A 7720-nucleotide genomic window follows, 5' to 3' on the forward strand; every position below is an offset into this window, starting at 1 on the left:
AATGAGGGTTTGAATTGTGTTATATGTGTATTTTATATGACACAAATCTGTGTGATAACCTATATTCATTATGCACTGGATACTGTCCATACTAATTAGTGCATGTTTAAATTTGTCATATTCCATTACATACTCCATCGGCCACACTCGTTGGTTTCTGACTCGGAACATTAAGTCCAGAATCGGTTTCCCACGGAAAGCGGGGCGCAGCATTAGTCCGAAGATGGGAGGAATGCGCAATATTGTTAAGAATTTTACAGTACCTCGAAGTACATTCCCATTGAAGTGTATGGATATGGTCCAGTATATGCACCACGAGTGGAGTTTATCTACAAAAACTGTTTCTCATGAAAGCAGATTCATGAGTTAAGAAGACAACAAATTGGAAGAAATATATAGATCCGCAAACGGAGGATGCGAATGACAATATTGAACCATAATCGAACAGTTTACGACATTAATAAGTCAATACAACGACCTGAGTATAATATATGCAATTGAAATACAACTGTACAGTTTTAGTTAAAGTGAGTAATTGCTGAAATATAGTGGTAATTAATTGCAAATATCAAGGTAACCAAGAACGTTCTGTCGGTTTTTGAGGAGGTCTGTGATCAATTGGCACTCACACCGTGAGTTGAATGTTAATAGAGATAAGGCGAAGGTCATATGTTGATGGGCATATCAAACATATTACCTAGTTGTGGCAGTTCAGTTACATAGTGAATTTGCATAAGGAAAAAGTGAATATGGGACTTCCACAGAGCGTCATAAGAGCGGGTGTGGTGTACGCGTTCAAACTGGGGTCAAACGCCGCTGTAGCGGGGCGAAGATAAGCCAGCAGGCCTTTCGTAAGGGTGCCGTGACTACGTGACAGTGCAGCTTTAGTATAACAAGTTAAAGGACCGTGATGAAACACTCGAAGACGCACCACGTGCTGGAAGAACAATACATGTGCCAAATGGATAGCATCTTATAGCAATTGAGGAGAACAGTACCCACACATGTGAGGAACTGGGACTACAATTCAGTGTGAGTAGAGAAACCATTGTTCAGCACCTCTATCGACTTAGGAAGCACTACAAGTTGGGTCGATTGGTCCCACATGATTTGACTCCGAGCAGGAAGGCAACGCTAGCAGACACCTGGGTTTCTTTGCTGTCTCGTCTGATGAAGAAGCCACTTCTGGAGAGGATGTTGGCATGTGATGAGAAGTGGGCCCTTACGAAGTTACATGGGATCGTCATCATTGGTTAGCATCTCAGGTTCTGGGGGAGGCCAGGATCTGGGGATGATAACCAACTAACTTCAATCTGCGAGAAGTTGCTCCCATCGGAGCACTGTTGATCCCTTTTAGTGCAATCGCTAGTGCTTCTCAGAACACCAACTCCCGATATTAGTGCTTCAATAGTTTTTACGCTAGAAGCAAGAAATTTTTGAGGCAAACGACTTCATGTTAGCCCCCAGAAAGCACTAACGATTAAGCCTAATGCAGTCGGTAGTGCATCGTTAGTACTTCTAGAAAATACTATTAGTTTTGTTAGTGCTTGAATATTAACGTAGGTACGATCAATTATATGTAACAAAACTAACATAAGAAATACAAGGGGGATTTTTCATTGGGTCAAATTTGCCCCAAATTCAAAAGCACGAATGATCTTTTCTAGTGCAATTCTTGCGGTTTCATAAGTACTTCTTAGAGCACCAACTTTCAACATTAGTGCTTCAATAGTTTGGACACTGGAAGCAAAAGCTTTAGGCCCTTCGGTGAAAGCAATAGCAACAAAACCTAGTGTACTTTTAGTGTTGCGGTTCACTCCCTCAAAGCTGTTTTGGCTCGTCTAAGGTGAAGCCAATGAAAATTAACCACAAACCAATATAAAAATATATATGGAGCTCTAACCATTTCAGAGCTTTATTCCTTAAGTCTGCTGTTCATCACTCATCTCAACAGATTACAAATATATTCAGTCAGACTCTACTGATCCGTCACTCCGTCACAGCTTTGTCCGACGCCTGTCTCTATTGGGAAAGCTTGACTGCAACTTTCTGTCAACAAAGCTTGGAGTACCTGCTTTGTCTATGGAAACCACTTAGCCCAAAGACTGTTACTCTATCTCTAAGGAGAAGACCATCACTCAGGCTTCTCTGGCTTAGCAAGAAAAGTTCTAAGAGATACATTAAAGAAAGTATTTTTGACTCTGAGGTTTAAAAAATGTATATAAACTACTCTCTCCTAGCTAAAAGATAAAGAAACCATTTATTCTAATAAAATATCATTCTAGTTTGTCCCTGGCTAAACTAAAAAAAAATGTTAACTAACTTGGTTATTACTCAGACCCAAGCAAATCACTCTCGCCATCACTTAGGCTAGTTCCTAACTGTTTCCTAATTAAAAATGGAAAAATCTAAAGCCATCACTCACGCTCCAGAGAAATCATTTATTTTTTGTCTTCGGTTATCACTCAGATCGATTCTACAAGATAAGAAAGTTCTTTAAAACAATAAGGGCGAGGCAAGGGCTTCAACATAGTTGAACGGCTCCAGCAGAATTAGGCATCTAACTTACAAATGCGTCGAGAGGTTCTTAAACTGTTTCTTAGAATACCAACTCACAATATTATAGAAACCCGGGTTCGATTCCCGGCCGAAGTTCGTTTTTTGGATGCCACGTTAGTCAGTAGGTCCATGCCTCATATAACCTCGCTGCTGAAATGACGTTAAACAAAAACCAACTCAACTCAACTCACTATATTATGCTTCAATAGTTTGGACGCTAGAAGAAAAAACACTAACTATGAAACCTAGTCAATAGTTAGTGCTTTTAGAAAACAGTAATAGTTTTGTTAGTGCTTCACTATTGGTGCAGGTATTTCCAATTATATGTCACGAAACTCATATAAAAGCATATGGGGAATTTTTCATTGCGTCAAATTCCCGCCACATTCAAAAGTATTAATAATCCCTTTGAGTGCAATCGTTAGTGCTTTGCTAGTGCACCAACTGCGAACATTAGTGCTTCTAATCATGAATGCTTTTGTGGGACAGGGCTAGCGTCTAGTTAGCATTCCCTAAGTTTTATCTTCTAGCGTTTTTACTATTGAAGCACTAAAGTTGGGAGATCTGCAATAGACCGATTAAAGTACCATTACACTGTACTTGCTTGTAAATTTGGCGGGAAGTTTACAAAATATAAATTGCCACGTTAGCCCGTCATGCATCTCAAGTACTACCAAGCTTCTAACATGGTTAGTGTTTCGTTAATGCACATTAGTGCACTAAAACTTACATTAGTGCTATGGTAATTTAGAAGTTATTAATGAATAGCTCAGGTGGTTTTAACTTTCTAAATATTTACGCAATTTGACACTAACTGCCAGACAGAAATAAGTCAAATCCAGCGGTTAGGACATTGTTAAATATCTATAAAACTCTAAATATTATAATACTCTAATAATTATAATGTTAGTGTTATAATAGTTTAGGAGTTACTAGTGAATAACTCGTGTGGAAGTAAATTTAAATTTATGGAATTTTACAAGAATTATCCTGCAAAGGTGGGACAAGCGTCGAAAGTAAGTGCATCGTTAGTGCTTTCCTAGACACCAAATATTAACGTAAATGCTATCACAGTTTACGAGTTTTAAGTGAATAACTTACTTGAGGCCAACATTATTTTCTAGCGAGCCTTTGCTTCTAGCGTGCAAACTATTGAAGGACTAATATTATGAGTTGGTGATCTAAGAAGCACTAACGGAGCACTAACGATTGTACTAGAAGAAATCAATAGTGGTTTCGAGAATTTGACCCAATGAAAAATGTTCAAAATATTTCTTATGGAGGTTTCGTCACACATAGCTGGCATATCTGTACTAATGTTCAAGCACTAACGAAACTATTATTGTTTGCTAGAAACACTAACGATGCACTAGTTTAATCGTTAATATTTTCGGGGATGGTAACATGAATTGTCTCCAGAAAGTTTTTTGGTACTAGTGTCCAGACTATTCAAGCAGTAAAGTAGGGAGTAAGTGCCTCTTTTGGTACGGCAATTACTGACCAGATCTCTTTAGTGCATTAAGCATGTTTCTTCAAAATGCCTTTAGATATTTGAAATAATCCACCTCTTCAAACTGATTTTCTTTACTCTAATTAACAAAGGCATATTTTCATGGGTTATTCACATAACTTTGGGCTTTTTCTTCTGTTAGTTCCATTTCATAATGTTAATTTGTGTCAACCATTTTATGTATCTTTTCTTGTAGTTTATCGTTGGTTATAAGTATAATAACCTTATAACTATCTATATGGTCTATGGAACTTTGAGGTTCAATCTTGCATTCGCAAAAGCTCTCCATTAACTTCTGTTCTTATCCAACTGGATCCAGTTTCTACTTTGTATTCATCTTTCGCATACTTCGTATTGTTAATGAAATCTGGAAAGTTCCCGATTCCGTTCCCTAGTAGTAAGAAAGCTTTTGGCTAGTTGGCCCATGCTTGGCTTTTGACTTTCTACGCTTGCACTTTAAACCCATGCTTTATACAATCTGCCTTTCGTTGTACTTCAAAGCGATGTTTTACACTCTTCGCAGAGCGTCATAACACCACTGCCTATTGACTTTACTTGACTTGTAATACGCTTGAGTCAATATTAAATAGAAAACTGAATGCAAGGTTGCCTCCATTTAACTTCATTACTGGAATCCAGCTTTCACGTTTTCCAAACACGCTTGATGCAAGCTTGACCGACTTGCAATTCCAGCTTACAGCAAGCGGTTGCCAAGTTGTCTCTGCTAATAGGCATTAATGCATGGTGTAAACTTTACATGTTAAATGTTTGATGTGACGTACTATATATACCCTTGTTTGAAACTTCCGTTGTTTCTACATTATTGGTTTCACTATAGTTCAAATGCAAGTTCACTCTTGTCCAGTGTAAAAGTTGCGAAAGAGTCTATGGACCTTCCAGTTGACCACGATTTCTTCAAACATTCCCAAAAGCTTGTACCCGGTAGAAGATATTATGACAGTCTGTGAAGCATAAACACCCCTTTTATTTATATCAAGGACATAAGTTTCATCAACTGAATAGCATCTCTGATGCCCCTTGATACCCGAATCAAAATTTATTTTCCTCCATCGTCATAACAAAGTTTGGTTTTTATAACTTGACAGGTTCTCTAAGTGTTCATTTCGTCGCATAAAATTTGACCTTGGGCCTAAAGATAAATATTATATCTACAATTGCAATATAAAAGCCCAGTTCAAGGTAAGTAATAAATATATTTGAAAATGATTTTTAATATTTCAGTTTTCTTTTCTCTGACGTGGTATAACACAGACTAGTTCCATTTTTTACTATTAGGTATGCATTTTAATGATTTCAAACATATTTCAATTGCTTTATCTCTGTTAATCATTGACGAGTTAAATCATATAATATTACGTTGCAATGAAAACACTTAAAAATAATTAATTCTTATTATCCAGTAGAAATTGAAAGGACTCGCGTCAGCTGATTATCAACTTATACTTCAGCCAGTATTCCCAATTTTATTGAGAGTAACTATCCAGTACTCTAAAAATACAGTACAAAAATCAATGACCCATCAGTGATTTCTCTTTCATCTGTTTCTTACTGCAATCTCTCCTCAAATTTTCTTCAGGTCAACGATTATAACGTGAAAGAGAGGGCAAGTGAAATAGTTTTATGAACAGTCATTAGATTATTTTCAGTAGTACCATAATAGCATGATATTACCTTGAAAGAAAGAAAAATGCTAAATATTTCATTGTGACATCAAACTGGATATAATCTTCAAGGCTGTCACTATTGACTCATGCTTGGTCTGTGTACCCGTGATTGAAGAGGAAGGGGAAATACCCTTTTGGGTACGGTTCTGATGTCAATGAGACTCCAGCTGAACAAATAATTGTTTTTGATTCCAAATGTATAATAAGGAAACACAAAATATAGTTTTAACAGAAGTATTTGTTTCAGAGAGGGGGAGGAAAATGAAGAATTTCGTAGTCATTAAGAATTTCTTTTGTAAATAATAAAAATAAATTTGGGTATACGTGCGTATCATTATTCGTAAAAGTATTATAAGTTTTCCATGGAAGGGAAAATTTTATATAATTTAATTATAATTTTCGTCAAATTCTCCGTTATTTCTAAAAAAAACGGTAAATTTTGGGGAAATCTCCTCAAAATCTATATTTGACAGAAAAGTTAATGCTCTTTCAAATTGACCTAAATCTATCAAGAATTAAGGTAAAAACATACCGAAGAGTCCTCGCGATCGAGGTCGAGGATTAAGTCGCGGTCGCTACCTCGATAATGGCACAAACAGAAGGATTCAAATAGGTAAGCGCATGCAGAAAATGTACGCTACATCGCGACCTAGAGGTCAACTGCAAGAGTGAATTAGTGGTCGCGATGATAAAACAACCGAGTTTATTTTTTACATCGATGTTCAGCGGAAGCATCGCTATGGCTCGTGTTCTCATTGGTTCTCCCTGAAGCCCTACATGGAATAAAGTCTTCATTTGTTTTTAGAATTTCGTTTTCATAGGGTTATGTGCGTCTATGCTCGCGACATTTTGCAGCACTATTAAATTTGATTATGAAAGACATATTAAGAAAACTGGTGAGGATTTTTCCGGTAATATGGGGTAAGAAACACAAACAACATCTTAATAGGAATATTTTTAATAAAGAACACAAGAAAATGGCAAATGAAATGGGAATGTCAGATAAGTAATTCATATTTATTTGAAAAATGAAATGGAATCTTTGAATTTTACGTCCCACGGATATGCCGGTTAGGCTAAAAGAGACGGTGATGATGAGTAATGAATGAAATGGTGGAATGAAGAAAGTGGGAGGAAACGGAAGAACCCCGAGGAAACCCACACACACGGTGTTTGTCCACCACAAAGTTCACTTGGCGGGGGCTGGGATCGAACCCGAGATCCCAAGCACCAGAGGTGAACACTCTACCGCTGTCATATTTATTTGAGAATTAAATTGTAGCTTATTATTATATACGGCAGTGGCGGTTACAGGAGGGGGCTATCGCGTGACTTCATGAGGAGTAAAATATATAAATTAGTCCCTAATGAAGCGCTTGTTCAAAGGCAGTGGAAAAAAGTTTTAAAATTTCTCTCAAAAGGAAGATTCTGCGTACGTTCTGCACTTATTGCAGATGATGTATGCGTTTCCAGTTCATGATAATTCTGGATTGCCTCGTGTTGAACAACATAGCTTTCCTCAATGCCGCCTCCAGAAAGGAGGAGATAAATACGCATTATGAAGGATTGCAGTCCACATCTTTAGTTAGTTAACCAAATATCGAAAATGTCACAAATTTATTTTTCAGACCTGCGTCTTCCTTAAAAATTCCTGGATCCGTCCCCGGTACTGGCTGTTGTCAATTAACTACTAATAATCATCGCTTACCTTTTGAAATGTTTTCAAAGATTCTTTGCATAAGGAACAGTTTTCCGTATTCTTTTCTTCGCCTTTGGAACATGGTCCAACTGTTTCACTCGCTAATTACACCACTGTACAGGATCACTGTCCAAATATGTTTATTTACTATCCGAATAATGAGGAATTTTATAGTCAACGCTTCATTGTACCTTTCCACATTTTATCTACCATATATTTGTGTCATATAAGCACGAGTATGGTTTCACAAGCATTAAATCTTTAAGG

This window comes from Thermobia domestica, unplaced genomic scaffold (genome assembly GCF_964235325.1).
Source record: "Thermobia domestica unplaced genomic scaffold, izTheDome1.hap1.1 HAP1_SCAFFOLD_1179, whole genome shotgun sequence".
NCBI lineage: Eukaryota > Metazoa > Arthropoda > Insecta > Zygentoma > Lepismatidae > Thermobia > Thermobia domestica.